At 36.0% G+C, this 20778-nt stretch overlaps 1 protein-coding gene and 1 pseudogene across 4 annotated transcripts in view; one reads left to right on the plus strand and one right to left on the minus strand.

Moving 5' to 3' along the window:
• Positions 1 to 20778, plus strand: part of LRP1B (LDL receptor related protein 1B) — a 1933102-nt gene that overhangs the window by 427970 nt on the left and 1484354 nt on the right. The window lies entirely within an intron of this gene.
• On the minus strand, positions 19280 to 20152 carry LOC126933169 (transcription factor BTF3-like; annotated as a pseudogene). The gene has a single exon (XR_007718438.1). The product of XR_007718438.1 is annotated as a transcription factor BTF3-like (transcript).

Raw genomic sequence — 20778 nt, forward strand, 5'->3', positions numbered from 1 at the left:
GCTGGGATGACAAGCACATACCACCACACCAAGATAATTTTTTGATTTTTGTTTGGAGAGATAGGGTCTCACTATATTGCCCAGGCTGGTGTCGAACTCCTGGGCTCAAGTGATCTTCCTGCCTTGGCTTCCCAAAGTGCCGGGATTACAGGTATGAGCCACCATGCCTGGCAAAATTGCTAACTTTAGTGTTTATTTTGAGTCAAGGAAGAATAATACCTCTCAAACAGTCTACCTGTACACTTTGTTTGGTTTCTATTACAAAGAGAGTGTGATTTCAGAACCAAACTTGTGTCATGCTAGTCCAATATCATTGGTCTCAATGAAGCTTTTGGTGAAGGAATGCCTGGAAAAAAATAGTATAAAACAAAAATCATAATCATATCATTATGATAATAAAATGTCTTTATCATTTCTTCTATTCAAGCTTGTTGGAGCTTCTAGCTGTTTCTCTAAAACAAAACAAGACAAAACTTATCAGCTCTCTCCATGTACATCTGAACCTATTCCATTATTCTGCATATTTCTAATCTTATTCTGATTTAGAAAAAAAGCAAACCTGTTTTTATCCCTTTGTTAACATTCTAGATGATTTGGACCCTGTCCTACTTGGCCTGTCTGAAATTTGTCTTAAGCTTTCTCTGTTCCAACTCTGAACCCTGCTCGGAATGCAGCTTCCTGCCAGGTCATGGGTTTCTAACAGTCTCTGCCTACAGCAACTTGTCTGAGGCCTGAAGCAAAAACTTGGAAATGTCTTTGAAGAAAGAAAATTATAAATCAATAGGTACATTCAGATCAAAAGAAAGTGAGGAATCTGCAAAGGAAAAGCCATTTTAACCTTTTAATGTGAACTTCCAAAACCTAAAAAAAAAAAAAAAAAATACTTAAAATATAGGAAAAAAAGAGGCTATAGAGACAAGTTATTTCAAGGTTAACTGTTTTTGAGAAACCCAAAAAACGTCATTCACAACTGAAGCAAATTAAACAGCATCACACATTTTGTTTTGAGTATTGTGGTTAGCAGCAATAGCATTCATTGATACATCCACTCATCTAGTCATTTGACAGATGCTTGTTAAGAACAGTTTCTCACATGTTATTTCATTTAGTGCTTCCAAGTATAATGAGTTAAACGTAGATCCAGAAAACCAAAATCACATACTTGAAGTTTTTCATATTAAAGAGTGAGCTACTTTCAGTCTACTTCTTACCCACCTTTCCACTAACTTTATTCCAATCTTTGGTGATGTTATAAGTTCACAGGCAGTTGCAGATGAAAAAAAGAAGGAAAGATACTGGAATAAGCATAAAGTAATGACTACAAATAGACTATGTAGCACTCAGCAGATAAGTATCACTGCTCAGTGTAAAAGACAGCAAATCAGGTAGGAAATCATTATTACTGAATAAATTTGGCATATCTGGGTGCCAACATTGCTCTATAGCTTATGATGCTAAGATGTGGAAAAGACATGGTGTGTGATTGAGAAGGATCCATTAATTGATCACTTGATTGATCTTCAAGCAGGGAATGAAACAAATACTTGAAGTAATTACAAACATTTTCCAAAGATTCATAATAATATGACTGATGTAAGAAAAATACATAATGCATGTTAAATATATATATATATATATATATATATATGCACACACATTCTGTTTTTATATTGTGACATCTCATTCTGTTCAATTGTTCAATTTAAATTTGAATGTTATTTTGGTGGCTTTATTCTAGCAATATGGCAATTTACTAGGGTAATAAAATAATTCATTTTAACTAATAAGTGCTCACCAAAAGCTCTGTATATTAGAGTTGAGTTTTATTGAATTTGAACCTGGTCTGGCCTTACATTGCTGTTTAACAGATACCACATTTATCATGTTATATTATACTCATTGCCTGTGAATTAGCCCCACTGTTTCCTCAAATGCACTTTGGAAAAGTATTTAAAGGAGTGTTTGTTTAGATAAAATGCATGTTTATTTCATTAATAGCTTTGTCACTGAATTAAAACTACATTTTAAAATACATATAAACTTAAGAATGATGTGGCTATTTTGCAAAATGGCCTTTGGACTTAAGATTCAGAATCAATTCAAAGCTAGATTAGGATCTCCTACTTTTTAGGACTCCTTCATTTCTCTATCTTATGTGATGTTTAGAAAGGCCTTTAAAAAATTCACAATGAAGTCCGGGCATGGTGGCTTACGCCTCTAATCCCAGCACTTTGGGAGGTCAAGGTGGGTGGATCACTGACAGAGTGAGACCCTGTCTCAAAAAAAAAGAAATTATTTTAAAATGACCTTTGCAGTAGGACTTATTTGTACATGTCCAATGGCGATTAGGATAATATCTGTCTAATGTACTTGTATACTTGAAGATATATAATAATAGGCCGGGCGTCGTGGCTCACATCTGTAATCCCAGCTCTTTGGGAGGATGAGGCGGGTAGGTCACAAAGTCAGGAGTTTGAGACCAGCCTGGCCAACATGGTGAAATTCTGTCTCTACTAAAAAAACACAAAATAATTAGCTGGGTCTCGTGATGGGTGCCTGTAATTCTAGCTACTCAGAGGCTGAGGCAAGAGAGTCACTTGAATCCAGCAGGCGGAGGTTGCAGTAAGCCAAGATCATACCACTGTACTCCAGCCTGGGCAACAACAGTGAAACTGTGTCTCAAAACAAAAGGAAAAAAAAAAAAAAAAGATACATAATAATAATACTTAATGTTTACTGAGCACTTACTATGTGAAAACAACTCTGTTATCTGATTTATTTACATTATCTCATTTAATCTATATTACATCACAATGAGTTAGATACCATTATTATGACTATTTTATAAGTCAGAGCGCTGAGATATAAAGGGAGACCAATGGTGGCTTGCCCAGGATCCCACAGCCACTCCTTTGGGCTAAAGATAATATGACCTACACTTGGAATAATCATACATTATATAATTAGTAACTAGGTCTGTGGCTTTTTTTTTTTTAAGACAGGGTCTCAGTTCTGTCACCCAGACTGGAGTACATTTGATGTGATAATGGTTCCATGGCATTTTTAAAGTAACATTTTATTAAACTAAAAAGGTGCTGTTTTAAGGTAGTAACACACCTCGATGAGTCCCAATAATCATAAATTTTTCTGTTACAAATTTTCCGAGTTCCAACTGGCATTACATTAAACATTAATGTTGCCAAATTGGGAAAGTTAATTGTCACATTAATTAGAATACATTGAAAATAAACACTATTTATATACATTTGATTTTCAGGTGAATTTGGCTGTCCTCCCTTTTTGTGTGGGTAGGGTAAACAACTCTGTATATTATATTGCATGGATTCAAGGGAGCTAATTAGGGCCCATTTTCCCCACAGTTCTCAAAGTATATGTAGTTGTGTGTGTGTGTGTATATGTGTGTGTGTGTGCGCGCATATTTATGACAGAGAAAAAGAAGAAGGAGAGATAGAAAAACTCCAGTTAAAATGCAAATGCCCTTGAGACAGATGTCGTTAACTTAAAGTCACATTAAGCTGTATGTGTCTGTGGACGGAGTGTGTTGTAACCGGAGGAAAGTTTAACTGAACCATATGTCCCTATCAGGGTAGGACGATCCAAAGGGAAATCAGAAAACTGTGAGTAGGACTTTAGTGCTTGAGAGTAAGGGAACCTGTGAATATAACTAAGGACTTTTGTGGATTTTATATTTTATGTAAGTTTAACATCTATAGTAAAGGGAATTTTATTTTAAAGCACCAGGGGTAATACTAGAAATGCAGGAAACAACAGATACATTTTTTGATAGCCTTAAACCAGCAACTAGGGAACTGTCATTTGCTGAGGCAGCTGCTTTCTCCATGGCTCGTCTCACGCTCACTCTCCAGCTGTCTTCTAATGTCTCTACATGGTATCTCCTCTCTGCCCCTCTCTGCAATTCTGCTCCATCCTCGCACTCTTCAGTTCCTTTTCTCTGCTTCTGCACATTTGATAGCCAAACTAATCTAACTACAGATTTCATTACTGGTCTAGTTGAACTACTTGAATTCTCTTGGTTCCAATTCCAATATTCCCTGGAGAGAATGTGGTTGGATAGCTAGGGTCGGATGTATGCTACCTGCCAAGTCAGCTCCGGTTGGGTTGGCACAACATTCATGGGTGGTACTAGGGACCACCCATAAGGAGTTTGAAGTATGGCTTTGCATTAAGGTTAATGTCCTGATCAAATCACAGGACTAAATAAGAGATGGTAAAATTAGGGGAACTGGCAGACATTGTAATTGTCCTAAAGCCCAGGGATGAAAGGGAAAGAATAATTTCTAGAACACTCTGGCAGAAGCAATGAGATTGACTAGGCATACATAAGGCTGGAAATATATTTTCCCAGGTTACTCCTGGAACAAATAAGAGAAGAAAATAATGAAACAAAATCAATTTAATGGAGAAAAGGATGTATTCTAACTTTGATGACAGTTTATTATACAGAACAAGTGATAGTGATCATTAAATCAGGTCAGTGTTACCTTGGTTAAACTCTCAAGTTAATGAATATCGAGATGACCTGTTTGTAGTGATAACCAAAGGTCACTTTCAGGTGAATTCTACATCCTCCATAACCTGTATTTGTGGTTCTAAATCTTAGTTGGAGAACATTTTCACTGTATTTTATTTTTCCTTTTATATCTGAATCTCTGACTTTCAATAGTTTTAAGTTAAGGTTGATTTTGGAAATCATTAATACTTCTTCTATGAAACAGATCTTCTTCACAGTATCCGGAATGGCTCTTGTCCTGGCTATTATTTCAACCCTTATAGATAGTGCAACAGGTGATGCACTTGACTGGAAGAACCTAATCCTGAAATGCATCACATTTCCATGCTCAAAAGCCCACTGAAATTCTATAATTTACTGTGACAATCACAGGGTAGCCGCTCTTTACTCTTTAATTATTGAAGGTGTTTTGTCAAGATAAATAATGATAATGTTAGTAATTTCTGACAGTATAGTTCCTGCTAGGATTTCCCAATAAAAAAATCAGTATTCATCCTCCTGAGTATATTTAAAAGACAATGTAGAACTCCTCTATATTTTTTAAAATGTAGAAATTTTTTTTAATTTATTAAAAAAATTTTTAAATTTTTAAAAATTAATTTTTTTAAAAAATCTGACAATTTGAGAGTAAAGAATAGGAAAATACACAATGGGTTAAGGAGGACTGTGATAGTAAAAAAGAATAGTATTCAATTTAAATTTTAGAAATAGTAGTCATATAAAGCCAATATTGGCTGCTATAGACTAAATGTGTACTTCTAAAATTCATATGTTGAAGCTTAATCCTCAGTGTAATGATATTTAGATTTGGGGTCCTTTCGGAGGTAACTGGGTCATGAGAGTGGAGCTCTTATAAATGGTATCAATACCTTTATAAAATTGATCCCAAAGAACTCCCTTGCATTTCAACCATGTGAGGACACCAAGAAAACACAGCTGACTATGAATCAGGAAACTAGCCCTCACAAGACACGGACTCTGCCAGTATCTTGACCTTGCACTTCCAGCCTCCAGATCTGTGAAAAATAACTTCCCGTTACTTACAAGCCAGCCAATCTATGGTATTCCATAGCAACACAAAGAAACTAAGACACCAGTCTTATTAAAACCTGTCAGGTTGTCAGAATTCACCTTCTAGCCCTTAGCCACCTCTTTTTCCCTTGGGGCCCCTTTCCCCACCCACCACATATAGTGATGGCTTTATGTCCTTATTTTATCAATCTACTCTCAGAAAAGATTCTCATAATCTAATGTACACATTTCTAACTTACTCATACATCTTAATACTTTTACTATCCCAATATATTTCAATAAACAGCAAGCTCTAAAACCAAACAAATAAATTCAAGACTTGGAGTCTAATAAATTCTTTAAGGCATCATTAGTACTTTCTTGGTATTTTCACAAAATGCATCCCTGCCCACTTTTAATCAGAGCCATAGTTGGTATGAGGACAGTCTAGCCCAGAGCACATTCTCCAAAAGAGGTTTATTTTATTTTATTTTATTTTATTTTATTTTATTTTATTTTATTATTATTTGAGATGGGGTCTTATTCTGTTGCCCAGGCTGGAGTGCAATGGTGCAGTCTTGGCTCATTGCAACTTCTGCCTCCCAGATTCAGGCAACTCTCCTGCCTCAGACTCCTGAGTAGCTGGGACTACAGGCATATGCCACCACAACTGTATTTTTAGTAGAGACAGGGTTTCACCATGTTGATCAAGCTGGTCTTGAACTCCTGACCTCGTGATCTGCCCGCCTCAGCCTCCCAAAGTACTGGGATTACAAGCATGAGCCACCACACCCGTCCCCAAAAGGGGTCATTTTTTAAAAGACTGTAAAAGTTATATGTTGATAGGATAATATATTAATTTGCTAAGGCTGCCATAATGATATGCCACAGACTGGATAACAAGAAACTGAAATTTATTCTCTCACAATTCTAGGGGCTGGAAGTCCAAGATCAAGGTATTAGCAGGTTTGCTTTCTTCTGAGGCCTCTCTCCTTGGCTTGCAGATGGCTGCTCCTTGCTGTGGCCTCACATGTAGCCTTTTCTTCATGTATGCATCCCTGGTCCAAATTTCTTCTTGTAACAACATTGTTGGATTAGATTAGAGCCCACCCTAAAGGCTTCATTTGGATTTAGTCACCTCTTTGAAGACCCGATGTCCAACACCAGTTACATTCTAATGTGCTAGGACATAAAAATACAAATTTTAGGGAGACACAATTTGGTCTATCACAGGTGGTCATTACGACTATAGCGAAGAGTCATTACAAAACGCAGTATAGAATATTTAAAATATCGGCAGGAGGAATTGTTTGAAGTTTCGGGAAAGTATTCCAAAAATTGCATCTTTTATTATTTGTATTAATTATTTTTAAATAGATTGTAAGTGTGTGTCGGTATGTATGTGCTTGCACCATCATAGGTGAGTCCCTTTTCTCCTGTCCTGCTCTCAAGACCTCCTGTTCCTACAGGGAAAAACCAACTCTGCCTGCTGCTCATTTGTCCCTTGTTAAAAGTAGCCTGCAAGAAGGAGGTGCCGTCTCGCATCCAGAAGGCATCTGTGCTTTTCTGTCGCCCCTTTGATATCATCACACAATCTAGGGATGAATATATTTTACATAAATAGATTTGATTTTGTTTTTTGTTGTTGTTTTTTTAAATTTGTATTAAGTCCTGGGATACATGTGCGGACGTGCAGGTTTGTTACATAGGTAAACGCATGCCATTAATTTTGAATGGGGATGGTTCTAGGAAATATCAACAGGAGCATGTGGGAAATCATTACATGAGAAGCTTTTATTTTTGTCCTTTACCCCCTACTATTTTCTTAACATCAGAGTTCTGAAAGTGATTAAACTCACGTGCCAGTTAGAAGGCACTTTTCTTCAATATTTCAAACTGCTGGTTGAAGCAACACAAAGATGCTATAAATGTGAAAGGAAAATCTGTGGCAAACGTTAGACGATTTCCGCTTTCTAATTTAAAAATATTCTTAGTACACAAATGTAACACCTAGAACAATGCCCGTCAAGTCGTTGGGTCTTAATAAATACCTGTTGCTGAATGAATCTGGCAAGCTGTCTCCTGCTCCCACGGCATTTTACACCTGCCTCTTTTACAGCAGTCATTGTATGGCATAATGATCACGTGTTCTCACATTTGTCACCCTAACTAGACTGCACATTCAGTTTATTTCTGCATCTACAGGATGTAACAAAGTGCTTGACACATGGCGGACACTGAATAAATTTGTTTTGACCAAAGGACATAAAGAACACGTATTTTCAACAGTGGTGCAGACACAACTAGCATTTCACAGCCCTGTGTGTGCAGTAATTGCAGGAGTGCCTCTAGAAACTTGCCACAACATTTCTCTGATGCCCCAGATCTCTTAAATGGAGGATTTCTAATATTCATCAGAGGTAAATCTCAAGGACCAAATATTCCCAGGAACGACAATACTACAAATTCATAATACAGTATGGAGAATTGGTATCGGATTCTTCCTACGAATGGAATTTTGTGGCTGAATCAAAGATGCTGAGAACAGTAGGACCTTTTGTTCATAGTCACTGGGTGTTCAGGATGAGAAGAGAGATCCCTGGCAAATCTTGACATTTGTCTCTCTCACTGTTACTGTAAGATTTAGCCTGGATGAATCTGGTAGTGGTGTACAAGGGATAGTGAAAATAAACAAAACAGTCACGCATTCCAGAAGGTGAAGTCATAATCCATATACCTAAGGTCATTAATGTGAATGCACTTAAATTACACTGATTTTCCTAATGCCAGCATATATTCAGATACCTAAAATTTATTACTTATTTGTGTTTGCTTGGCTGATTTTCTTTTTATATTTCTTTTGTTGCCTGTATTTGGTAATTTGGTTGTCTATTGATAAAGAGACAGAGGAATAAATTGAAATAATGTACTGTATATACCTTGGCTGATAAAAGGTCTGGGGATAACATGGCTTTTTGCCTAAGACAGAAATTAGAAATTATCAATAGAATAGAATCAAATATTATTAGTTTTTAAGCAGTGATTAGAACTAAATATTAGTATTAATTTGTAGATGTAATGAATTTTGAAGTGATTAAAAATATATGTTTCTTAATTTTTTGAGGCTCTGAGAATTTTACATAATCCATACTTTTTTGGCCTAACAAGATATTAAGAGAGAATATCGAAGAATTACAATATCACATTTGCGTGTTCTGAAGATCACATTGCTTTCTGCCTTTGAATACTTTCCTTCATGTACAGCAATGCCAAGGAGCAGCTCTAATTATTTTCAGTAAGAAATGGAGGAAAACATGATTTAATTGATTTTCTCCAGTCTGCCAGAGGACTTGGAAGCAGGTTGGTATAAAAGGATACTCACCACACTAAGAGTTGAGTTGTAGAATTTAGTTCATTTCTGTCACTGCTTAGTAACTACAGTCAATGCATTTAATTGAACACAGAAATGTTTACTGAGGATTTCCTACACACCTTATGTAGTGTTAGGTACTGAAAACATAAAGATGAATGAGACACAGCCTCTCTTCTGTGCCTCATTGTCTGCCTTCTTGAAGAATGTGAGCAATTTACACGGCGGAGAAAACAATCCAATCAAAAGGCACAGCGTGAGCAAGGTCATAAAGACTTGAAAGTGTCCTAATTTATTCCTCAGCGTTTGAGTAAAGCAAGTGTTCCACCGAGAATGAAAGATAGCATACCTTAGAAAAGACTGCACTGGAGGGAAGCATGATAGCATGAAGGGGTCTCCAAGGTCATTCTGAAGATTTTGGGCTTTACTTATGCGAGCTTACCTAAATTTCCATATAGGTTTATAGGATGGGAAGCATGACTGTTTTCTGATTATACTTAGTCATGTTCTATTTAAACAGAAACAAATTTTTATTGAATGGTGAAATTGAATCTATTATACTAATTAAAAGAAAAATCTAGAAATGTGGGTTGGGGGCAGAATATGATAATCATTGAAAGACATGCTATTGAAGAACTATTTTAGGAACAGAAAAGTCATGATTAGCTCAATGGAGCTATCATAAATATGAGGGATATTTAAAACTTTGGCATCCATTTGGAGTTAAATAGACCTGCATTTCAATACTTGCTCCCCTACCTACCAGTATCATTGCAATACTAGAAAGAGACACTTCAGTTCCTTAGGCCTTTGTAGCTTGTCTGTGGAATGAAAATAAAGTCTGAGTTGGTGAACAGTATCCAGAACATAGTAAGCACTGACTAAATGGTAGTTACATTTTTAAATTTATTCTTCCTGGAAAAGGAACCATGGGAATGAAAGGAATTGGTAGAATAACGTTTACAGCATTAGCACAATGTGTTAGTAAATAGGTTTGAGTTAGAAAAAACAATCATTAGGCACTACCTACATTTAAAGGTAGAGTGACCTACCTTCATGATTTTCCCAGTACTCAGGAGATTTTGAGACATGGAATGTTTATTGCTGAAGCTGAGAAAGGCTCTGAGAAACTGGGATGGATTGATCACCCTATATAAAGGGCTTTCCCCACATAAATCCTATGAGGAAATATGATGATCCATTCTGTAGATGGAGAAATTGAAATTCAAAAAAATAAGGTTACTTGCTCAAAGTCACATAGCAGAAATTGACATTCAAGCCTACGTTTTTTCTGATCATAGATAGGCAGTTACAGTGTATAAATACAGTGGTTCTAGAGTTAAACTACCTGGGTTTAAATTCTATGTGTTTATGCCTCAGTTTTCCCTGTAAATGAGGTTAATAATGCATTTTCTCATAGTTTGTTATAAGAATTAAACAAGGTGGTGTATGTAAGGAGTTTACATTAGTACATGGTACATGGTAAACTCCCCAAAGAGCAGATGTTTTGGCTCAAAAAAAGTATTAACCTTTTACTATGTAACCAATAATCTATAAGAGACAGCTTTAAGAATAGAGGATATAAGGGACTCAATTTTATGTCCTTTGAGTTTGAATCAGATGATTACCAAAGGAAAATGTCCAATAAGCAACTAAAAATAGGAATTTGGAGCTCATATGAACAGCCTGAAATAGAGATATAGTCAATTATACCAGATAATGGTTGATGACATGGGAAGATATGGGCGGATCCTTGGAGAGAAAGCATGTGGTTAGAAGAGACTACTGCCAGGACACCAAAGATATGAGGAAGAAAGTATGAATCAGATGCTTTCAGGTGTCTAGTCTGAGATGACTGCTAAGCTTATTTTTAACAAGGGAGATAAAGTACAAACTCAATATGCATTATGCATGTTACACAACGCCTAGGGGAAGAAGACGTGGGGCTGCAGCAGGGGAGCAGTGGGGAGCAAGAAGCAATTGAACTTACGTGGTTCTCTAAGGGCCTTAAGAAAAGTTAAAATCTTAAATTTCAAATTCAAGAACCTGGAGGGTTTTATGTTACGTTGAATACAATGAATTAGATAATAAAAGTGTACATACTTATTTGATGATTGAGACGGCACTTCAAAATATCATGTTGTGTTTCAAGTTGATCTTTTAAACCACCCTTACATGAGAAGTAGAGAAGTTCTGCTTAATAAAGCATTTTAACTGATACCATTTTGAATAAGAAAAAGGTTAGTAAATGAAACGGAACAGAAATGCAATGGAATAAAATCCCCGTGCATCGTGACACTGAATGTACTTTCAAAAATATTCCTGATCTAAGCATTAATGCAAAGAAGTCATTCACCAAGAACATTATATTACTTAACAATCCTTTGAGTTCCTCATTTTTCATTTTTCTCATTAAAATGGACTACTTAGTTGGCTTATTTTTAATTGAGCCTGAGTTTCTGCCATCAAACTATATGTGAAATCTCTCATCAGAATCACTGGAGACCTGGGAGGTGGCAAGAAATCAGCAAAATATTGAGAAGAAAATGTAAAAAAAAAAAAAAAGTGGCAGAATGGGAGTGGCAACTCCATGCATCCTTTGTAATGAGAGATTTTCTTACAACGGAGTATATGAGTATGGTTTAGAAAATCGAGTTACCATCTAAACTGATATAGCCAGCTCATTGGCAAATGAACAAAGCAAGTTAGGCCAATGTAACCCCCTGCCAAAGTTTCCATTTTTGCACCAGGGTTTCTCTTATATGCATCCTCAGCAATATCACTGTAGGAGGTGCTAAACTCAGGATGTGTGATTTAGAGATTAAATGACTCTAGTTGATATTACTAGCTGCAGGATTCATTTCAGAAAGCTCAAGACAGGGATTGGTATGTGGGAGCTGAATGAAAGGACTTCAAAATTAAAAATAATATCCCTCTAAAACTCAAAGAATGAGCCGACAATCCAAAGTTCCTTGGCACACATCCATAATGGTTTTCTCTCTGTCCTGGAAGTCATGCAAATCATCACTGAGATGAATGATGTTCTTGTGAAAGCTTTTAATTTCATAAGAAAGAGAATTACCTGTAATCATTGTGTTATTAATACATAAAAACAGGCTAACATGAGCCGTAGATTAACCATTGCCTTTTAATTTAACACCCTGGAGAGGAAAATTCAGGTAATTATGCTTTATCACCAAACAGTAAGCACAGATTTGTCTTTCTCGGTTGTCTTTGTAACAGTATGCAAAATCTTAAGCCAAGAGGTTCCTTATAACACCTGTATATTTTAAAAGATGGTATTCTTTCCTTAAGTGAGAAATAACTGCTTATTCTTACTCTTTTCTAATATTTAAAACCATGAATGCAAAAATGACTTTTACTGAAAATCATATGTGATTGTACTTGTTAGGGGACGTCGAAGAAACATCCAGGACAACTCAGCACAGGTGTTGAAAATGTTCTGTTTATCCTATTATATATAATCAGATTAACCTTTCCTTTTGTGCTATAATTATTACACAGAATGGCAAGGTTCATTTGGTGAGGCATGACTTTCTTTTAATGAGCTCACTTATGTAAATCCCTTGATTAAAGGAGAAATAAGAGAAATGGGAGCAATTAGCACAACTTGGGCAGACAAAAACCTAATTTGAATCAGCTAAAATTAGAGAGAAGCTCAAGTGGTTTACTTTGAACCTTAGATCACTCCCTTTATAGTCCCACAACTATTTGGGCCTTAATACCTCACACCTGGGTTAGGACAATAATTTCCACACTGGACATTTTGCATCTTGACTTTTATTTTCAGTAATCCATCCTGCAAACAATTTTCTGGAAAAATATGCTTAAAACATTTCTGAGCATTTCAAAACAGTTCAAATACCTTCACTAGCTCCTTACTAGCCTATGAATTTTTTATCCATGTCCCCACTGGGAATTAGACCTACATGTGGCCACCTCAAACTTTTCCAAAGCGCTACTAACTGGCAGCCAGCAGTCTTTGGTAAAGATAATCTGTTGGATTTACACAGTGTTTTATAAAACGTTGAAAGCAGTTAACTTCTGTTTAAAAATCAGAAGAGATCTCATTTTTAAAAGCATGTGCCCTAGCTACCTTGGGACCTATCCCTAGGGGACAACAGTTACATTATAGCTTAGGGGAAGCTGCCTCCTTGCTTCTGGGATCATCCCTCTAGTTTTCCAGAAATTCCACATTCTTATTGCTTTATACCTCACCTGTTCCACTCATTTTCTTCACCTGCCTATAAGCGTTGTAGTTGGTAACCTCTGTTGTATACTATGGTACTACAAAAACTTCTACCTAAGCCAATTGATCTAACTGTGGTCATTCCTACCTCCATGACATTTTCACCCAGTGTCGCCCACTTAAAATACCTTGTTTAGGACACATCATCATTTTACCCTTCTAAGTTCTCCTGTTTCAAGGATATTCCCCAGTTCCTTCTATCATCAGGGATTGTGCCTGCCTTGACGCCTCACACTGTCTTTGGTCTGAAGAATTCTATGGTGGTTTGGCATTTGGTTTTGAAAACAAATAACATAATTTCTAGCAGTCTATATATTATTCACTTCCAAAAATACATTATAAGCTACTAGAGGATTGGGGCAATCACATTTGTCTCTTTGTAAATCTCACTGTAGCATCAAATTGTATAAACAATGAGGACTAAATAAATATTGAAAATTGAGTTATTCCAGATACTGCTTTTGGCACTAGAAACCCGAATACAAACAAAGCACTGACGTTTAGTCAGCTTCCCATGTTAGTTTATAGTTTATCATGAGAAGACTGTCTTAGGGCAATGTAACATTAAGAAGCCTGTAGATTAGTTTTGAAAATAAAATTAATATCATTTATTAAATACTTATCTTCCAGGCACTATTTTAAATGATTGCCTCAATTAGCCCATATAATCCTCACAACCATTCTTTGAGGCAGGTTCTTGGGGATAGCAGTAACCTTGTTTCTTGTGCTTTCCCAAGGATGTCTAGATTATAAGTAATGGCATCAAGATGTGAACCCAGATATTCTGAGTCAAGGGACATAAGAATGGAAGGAATAATTCTGTCTGTGAATCTGGAATGATTTCCTAGAAGGGGTGGCATGCTGAGTTGTTCTTGTGATGCTTAGGAGTCCATCATACAGACAAGGGTAAAGCATGCCACACCAGGAGTAGTGAGAAAATGTGATTAAAGACAGTGGGCAGAAAGTGAGTGATGTGATCAGGGATTAGCAAGCAGCTAAATGCGGTTAGAGGACCAGATGTGGCAGAATGACGTAAGAAATAATAAGGAATTTGGACATTTTTGTATGGATAGTAGAAAACATCAAAAGTTTATAAGCAATGCTGTAATGTGTTCAGATCCATTTTAGTGAGATTAGCTTCTACAAAAGTTTGGATGATGTTTTGGGGCCAGTCAATCCAGGGAAGGCAGGAGTCCAATCACAGTTACTGAGGTTTTAGCCAAGAGCAGTAAATTCAGATGCCAATCAGGAAGCAAAGAGGAGAATTAGATTCTAAGAAATTTGAGAAGAAGCTTGAGGAGATATGATATCAAAATTTCAAACCTAGTTGTTGATGCCCTTAATAAATATGGGGACATCAGGAGGAAATTTGAAGCAGTAAGATATTGAGAGTAGACTTTGTAAATACATCTTAGGTACCTTATCAGAATTTTTTTTTCCTTTATTATGTGGTAGCTCACATTGATCCTATAATTCCCTGAGAAGTTTCCAGTTCATTTTGGCATCAAGCACAAGTTCTCCTTAAAGGGGGAGGGTAAGTTCATGTAATATTTTTAGGTTTTATGGCTTGATTTTGGGAAAAGGGATTCTGGTTTCTATGACTCACCTTGGGCAAGAGGGATTCTGGTTTCTATGGCTAGCCTTCGGGTAGAAAGGGACTGAGAAATAGGGCAGGAGAAGGTAAGAGAAAAGCTTTTGCTTCTGAGGCCTTCACTTTAGGCTATTATTTTCTGAGGCCCAACAGTGTGCACATAATAATGTGTGGGTTACATGTAAAAATTAGCATACATTTCTAATGAAAAAAATGTTAGCTCAATGTATTATTCTCTTAGGTCATATGAGATTACAATTTTAGAATAAAGAAACTAATTTTAACATTAAGGATGAGGCTTCCTCTTGTGTTTTCCTTTCTTATTTTGATAAATCAATGCTATTCCAGGCACTGGGAATATAGAAGTAAGTAAATAAATAAATAAATAAAAGACAAGGCACCTGCTCTCATGGAGTTTACAGTCTGCCAGTGGGGAATAAACAAATACCAGCTTTTACAGAGGATTTGAGTAGATTGTTACAATAATGTTGAAGGTATCTTACCAGAGTTTTAAAAATGTCAATAGAAATTTAATAACCACACTATTTTCTTGATCAATTTTTCTCTAGGAAGTTGTGTAGTTACCAGAAGCCTAATGAATAGAAATTTACCCTTAGATGGCAGGAAAATGTACTGATGCATAAAGCAATATCTAAAGTCCTCTTTAGTTCTCACACTAAACCTCATATTTACATATGAGTTTCAAAGGTAGAGTTCCACGAAATTATGTATATTCTTTGATGTAATCCTTTTCTTACCACAAAGCAAATTAGCAGATGACAAAGGAATGTGCCTTGGAATCTTAGAATATATTTCGTTTGGGCTGCCTCATAATGCCAGTTTTGCTTCAGTTTTACCATTTCTAGTATCAACACTTTCATTTTCCATTCGTCATACTTTTAGAAGGCAACAAAGCTCAAAATGAGGCAAATATTCACATGCTTGAAAAACACTACTAGAAAGGCCATTTCAAAACCTGACATTATTGTGTACATACTATATGCCAAGTACTGCACACTGGAGAATTATAATATCTCTAAAATAGAACTATTGGCTGGAAGGCTATGCCACCATGCAGAAGCATATTTTGGCACTGGAGAGGTGATCCAGTGTTGTAACATAGTACAGGTTAAATATAAAAAAAAAATTGTATTGAGGGTAAAAATGAAAATCAACTAATTAAAAATAAACACAGGCGTTAAGCAGCTCAAAGCTGTAATCCTGACTCTCCTTTTGTGCCCTTGGAGTGATGAATCATTGGGTTCACTATCAACATTTACAAATGATGTGACTATTAAACAAAATCGGCTATGTATAGATATCTATAGCATTTAACAAAGGAACTGTAACATAGAGAATGCTAAATAAATAGTTTGTCTTTCCTGGTTGCCTGTGGTTGGCAACCCTGATGTGCATTATAATCATCTGGGGAACTTAAAACCCTACTGGGGACCCAATCAGTGTCTCTAGGAAGAGAGACCAGGTATCAGTAATTTTTTAAAGCTCCCCAGATGATTCTAATGTGAAGCCAGGATGGGAAATATTGTTTTTTTATTTCTGTCTTCATGCTTATGTATAGGATTTAGACTGTTTACAGATAAACTTCTTCCCAATTCCTGGGAAGAAGTAGGATTGTGATGAAGGAAAGACAGAATAAGAGAAGAGAATAAATTATCTCTGCTGTCTTCAAATAAGAGTAGCTAACTCTGTTAACACATCCTCTAATTCCGTGTTTCTCAAGGTATGACTTTGCAGTACCTGCACCAAAATAACTCTGGGTCCTGGTTTAAAATACAACATATTGAGCCCAGCCGCAAACCTTCTTAATAATTTCATTAGGAATGGGGCAGGGGCAGAAATCCAAATTTTTATTAAATACCGTAAAGAACTTCATGTACTCAAAATTTGAAAATCACTGCTCTAAGTTAATGCCCTAAGCTCTTTTTTTTTTCTTTCTGAAATTTCTTCAGAAACATACTGCAGTTGCTATTGAATAATTTCTATTTGGAATATGCTACAGCTCAGTCAAATAATCAGAGAAATTAAAGAAGGGGTTTAATAGAGTATGGAAATCTAGCTACTGAACATGGCTTGAAGATAGGTGGATTTGAAAACCCATTTACCATTTTGATTGACCTAACTGTTTCAATCTTTCAAAAAGCAAAAATAGTCCAACTCTTTTTTCTTTTTTAAGTGTACAACCGATTTTGTAATGTCTGGATCTCACTTAAAGAACAAGTGAGCCCTTTAGGTTTCATTGATATTTTCTCAGGAACACCTTTCCCTGATTCTTGGGTCCATTAGGCCAACCTGCTATTGGTTTTCTGAGCATCCTGTACAGCAGTCACCATTCTTTATTGTTATCCTCTGTATACTTGTCTAAACTTTCTACCTGGTAAGATGTGCGAGAGCAGGATTTTCTTTTGTCTTGCTCCCCACTGTTTTTCCAGCACCTAGAGACTCTATACTCCACAGAAGCACTCCCTGAGTGAATTTTAAGTGCCCCCTACCTCGCCACCCTCCACCACCAAAAAAAGTTTAAATGTGCTTGGGAATGTAAGCACCAAGTAAGAATGCTTTCATGCAGTCACCGACCTTTAAGCTTTTCTCTGCAGAAGCAGCAACTGTCCTTCCAAGAGATGACTTTTAGCTCCTCTAGCTCCTACTCTGCTACCTCCTCACCAAATTTAATACTATACAGCTCAGAAACAGAGAATGTTGGTGCTAAACATGAAGATAGAAGCACCATAAGCAAAAGCTAGCATTAGCATCATGATAGTAACCCTCATATTAAAGTGTACAACAGTGCTGGGTGCTGTACCTTCCTCCTGGTGATGTACTGTGGGTTTCACCACCTAGTCTTCTTCTAGTTTTGAATGCCATTTGTAGCCACTTTCACAGAAATGGAGCCAATTATTTCTTATAGAAGAAAATCTGTAGTTTTGTAGTCTATTGATGACTTTTAATTCTTTTCAAGCATGTTTGATGTTGTTCAGGTGGCTGAGTAGCACCACATGCAGCATTACCAATCAGGCTTATGGGATCTAGCCTGGTATACAAGTCCCATATGACATTACCCATGGATCTAACCTGGTATACAAGTCCCATATGATGTTACGCATTTTGCTACCATCTTTTCTGGAAAACATTCTCATTTATTGTTATCTTTTTTTTTTTTTTTTTTTTTTTTTTGAGACGGAGTCTCGCTCTGTCGCCCGGGCTGGAGTGCAGTGATTGTTATCTTTACATTTAACTTTCTATATTTACTTTCCAGTGCTTCTCAGGTAGTCTAATATTTGCTTCTGAAATAAATTGTATTCTCGATGCACGTTTCAATGTAATATGAAAGTAACAAATGTCATATTTACTGCCTCTTTCCAGAACATTAACAAGGAGAGTAAATGAGATTGAACCTAACAGCAACCCTCTACCTATGAGATGGGAATGCTGTATGAATTCGGTGACTTACTGTGTTTTATGATCCTTATTTTATAAACCATTAGCTAATAGTCCAGCTAGTACACATTCATTTTTAAGTTAAAATGCATGCGGTGACAAATTTTTTGCTGATTACTGTTTATTTTTAATTACTAAAATAATGTAGAGAAGAAATGACTGTTTTATCAACTATAAATTTCTAATTTTGAAAGAATGCCATGTAAAATATAATATGACTTAAAAATGGTAAAATAATATGTGTTATGTTTAAACATGTCTGGTTAACAAAAATAAAAAAAAGATATGTTTATTTATAAAAATGACTGCCCTTAAAATTAAGAAAACTGACCTATCTTATTTTTTATAAGGACAGTTCTACAATACACAAAAGGTTATTATTACATTACCTTGTTATTATAGATTTTTCTGCATGTTTATTTTAACATCGCCTATGTCTTTTAACTATTGCCCATTACCAGGTGGTAAACCATTAATGTCCGTCTTTGAAGGTGTCATTCAAATATAAAAACAGTCACCCATATCCCCTCTCAGTTAGTGGTCACCAAACCAACTTCTACATATTTAGTTTCTTAATCTTCCCTCAAAATTGAATCTCTCCAGCTATTTAATCACTACAGTGGTTCCTTCTCATTGTCTGCTGAGAAATTATGGGGAAAATTGATGTATTATATCTTAATATTCTTACTACTAAAATTTCAAAATAGCAGGTTGTAACGTGACTGCTTATAGCTGTATATTTTGGTGAGGCATCTAGTATTCAGAGTTGTTCTAAGTCTTCAGTTGCACCCCCGTTAATAATTTAAATTGTCCAGAATGGAAAACCAGAATTAATAATGTGGAGATTAAATTCTTTATCAAAAACAATGTAAACATAAGTTTAAAGAAAAATCACAAGGTATGTTTTGTATATGGCTGCACAATTATTTATTTTATTCAATATTAAAAGTAACTGATACAATTTCTGCCTTTCTTTTTTTATTTTTTTTTACTTATTTTTAATTTTTTAATTTTTTTTTTTAATTTTTTTTTTTTTTTACTAGGCAAAGAACTTTATTAACCTTTGTTTCAAACTTGATTCCCAGGCTTCTTCGGCTTAATTAGCTACAAAGAATGAATTGTGTATAAGCAAAAACTGAAAACAGCTGCAGTGTCCAAGGGGCTTGGGCTTAAAAATATTAGAGATCTAGATTTTATCAGATCCATAAACAAAAATTTCTTAAAAAGCAGTCATAATATAAAATAGCAGCTCCCAGTAACTTCTTCAAGTTTTATCTTCAGAAGTTGACTCAATTCAGTTTGCCTCATCTTGGAAGCCTCATCTAAATTCTCCACAATATCTGGAACTTCATCATCATCATCCTCTCCAGTAGCAAGTGGTGCTTTTCCATCCACAGATTGTTTGGGCAGAGCTTCGGCCAGTCTCCTTAAACTAGTCAGACTATCTGCGCCAAGCTGGTTTAAGATGCTGGGTAGCATTTCTGTCAACTGCTTCGTCTCAGCATGGCCTGTAATGGTGAAAGTGTTCGCTGCCAGAGATGCCTGAACTTTAGGGTTGTTAAAGTGGATCACTGTTCCTTGGTTTGTAAACATATTCACCTCTTCAATACCGGAGATATTGTTTACTCCTAACTTCTTTAAGGAGAACTGAAGTTTTTATCATCTGCTGTGGCTGTTCTATGAACCACCTTCTTCTTTCTGCGAGCAGTTCCTTTCCCACCAATGCGCACTTGTGCCTGCAGTTTGGCGAGTTTTTCCTGGTTCATGATTGTTTCTTTCATCTTGTCGGAGCGAATAAGGGGCCGCGCGGGGGCCTAGGGTTGGTGCTCAAGGGGTCTCTGGTGGACCAGCTGAGATTAGGCGCACACACGCGGGGACGCAAGATGGCAGCTAAAGGAAGAATTTCTGTTTTTCATCATGATTATTCGATGATTTCATGTGATTCTGTTGTATGAGTACTTTATTGATCATTTACAATTGTATTTTAAATGTCAAATAAGCACCCTATATTTGATTTTAGATTTATTTCAACAATATAGTACTTCCTACTCTAAGCCTACTTTTAGTAGGAATTTATCTTTTCTCATGGTTGTACTGAGTCTGCTGAAAATGCAAGATGAGAGAGGAAGAATAAATTAGTAAAGTTGTATCTGGAACACTCTTGAAAGTAAACAATGAGTTGAGTTATTTGATTCAGGAAAACATTATATTAAAGGGTATTTGTGCTTTATAGATTTGTAAAAAGCAAGGCTATGATATATAATATATTTTTCACAAGGTAGAAATACAGGTAGTTCAAGGAGAACTAAATACATTCTATCTTATTCGTTATTTCAATCCATAGACAGAATTTTCGTCCATAAAAGGGAAGATATTCTGCTTATAATACAAGATAAGTAAGAGAATATATAGGCCGCAGCTAGTTTTCTGGTAGAATTTGACAGTAACATTGAATCAACTATTTTTACAATGTTTTCAGCTGACCTGGTCTCTGGGCTTTTGAATACGATGTTATTTAGGACCTCATC

The sequence above is a fragment of the Macaca thibetana genome, chromosome 12, assembly GCF_024542745.1.
Source record: "Macaca thibetana thibetana isolate TM-01 chromosome 12, ASM2454274v1, whole genome shotgun sequence".
NCBI classification, from domain to species: Eukaryota; Metazoa; Chordata; class Mammalia; order Primates; family Cercopithecidae; genus Macaca; species Macaca thibetana.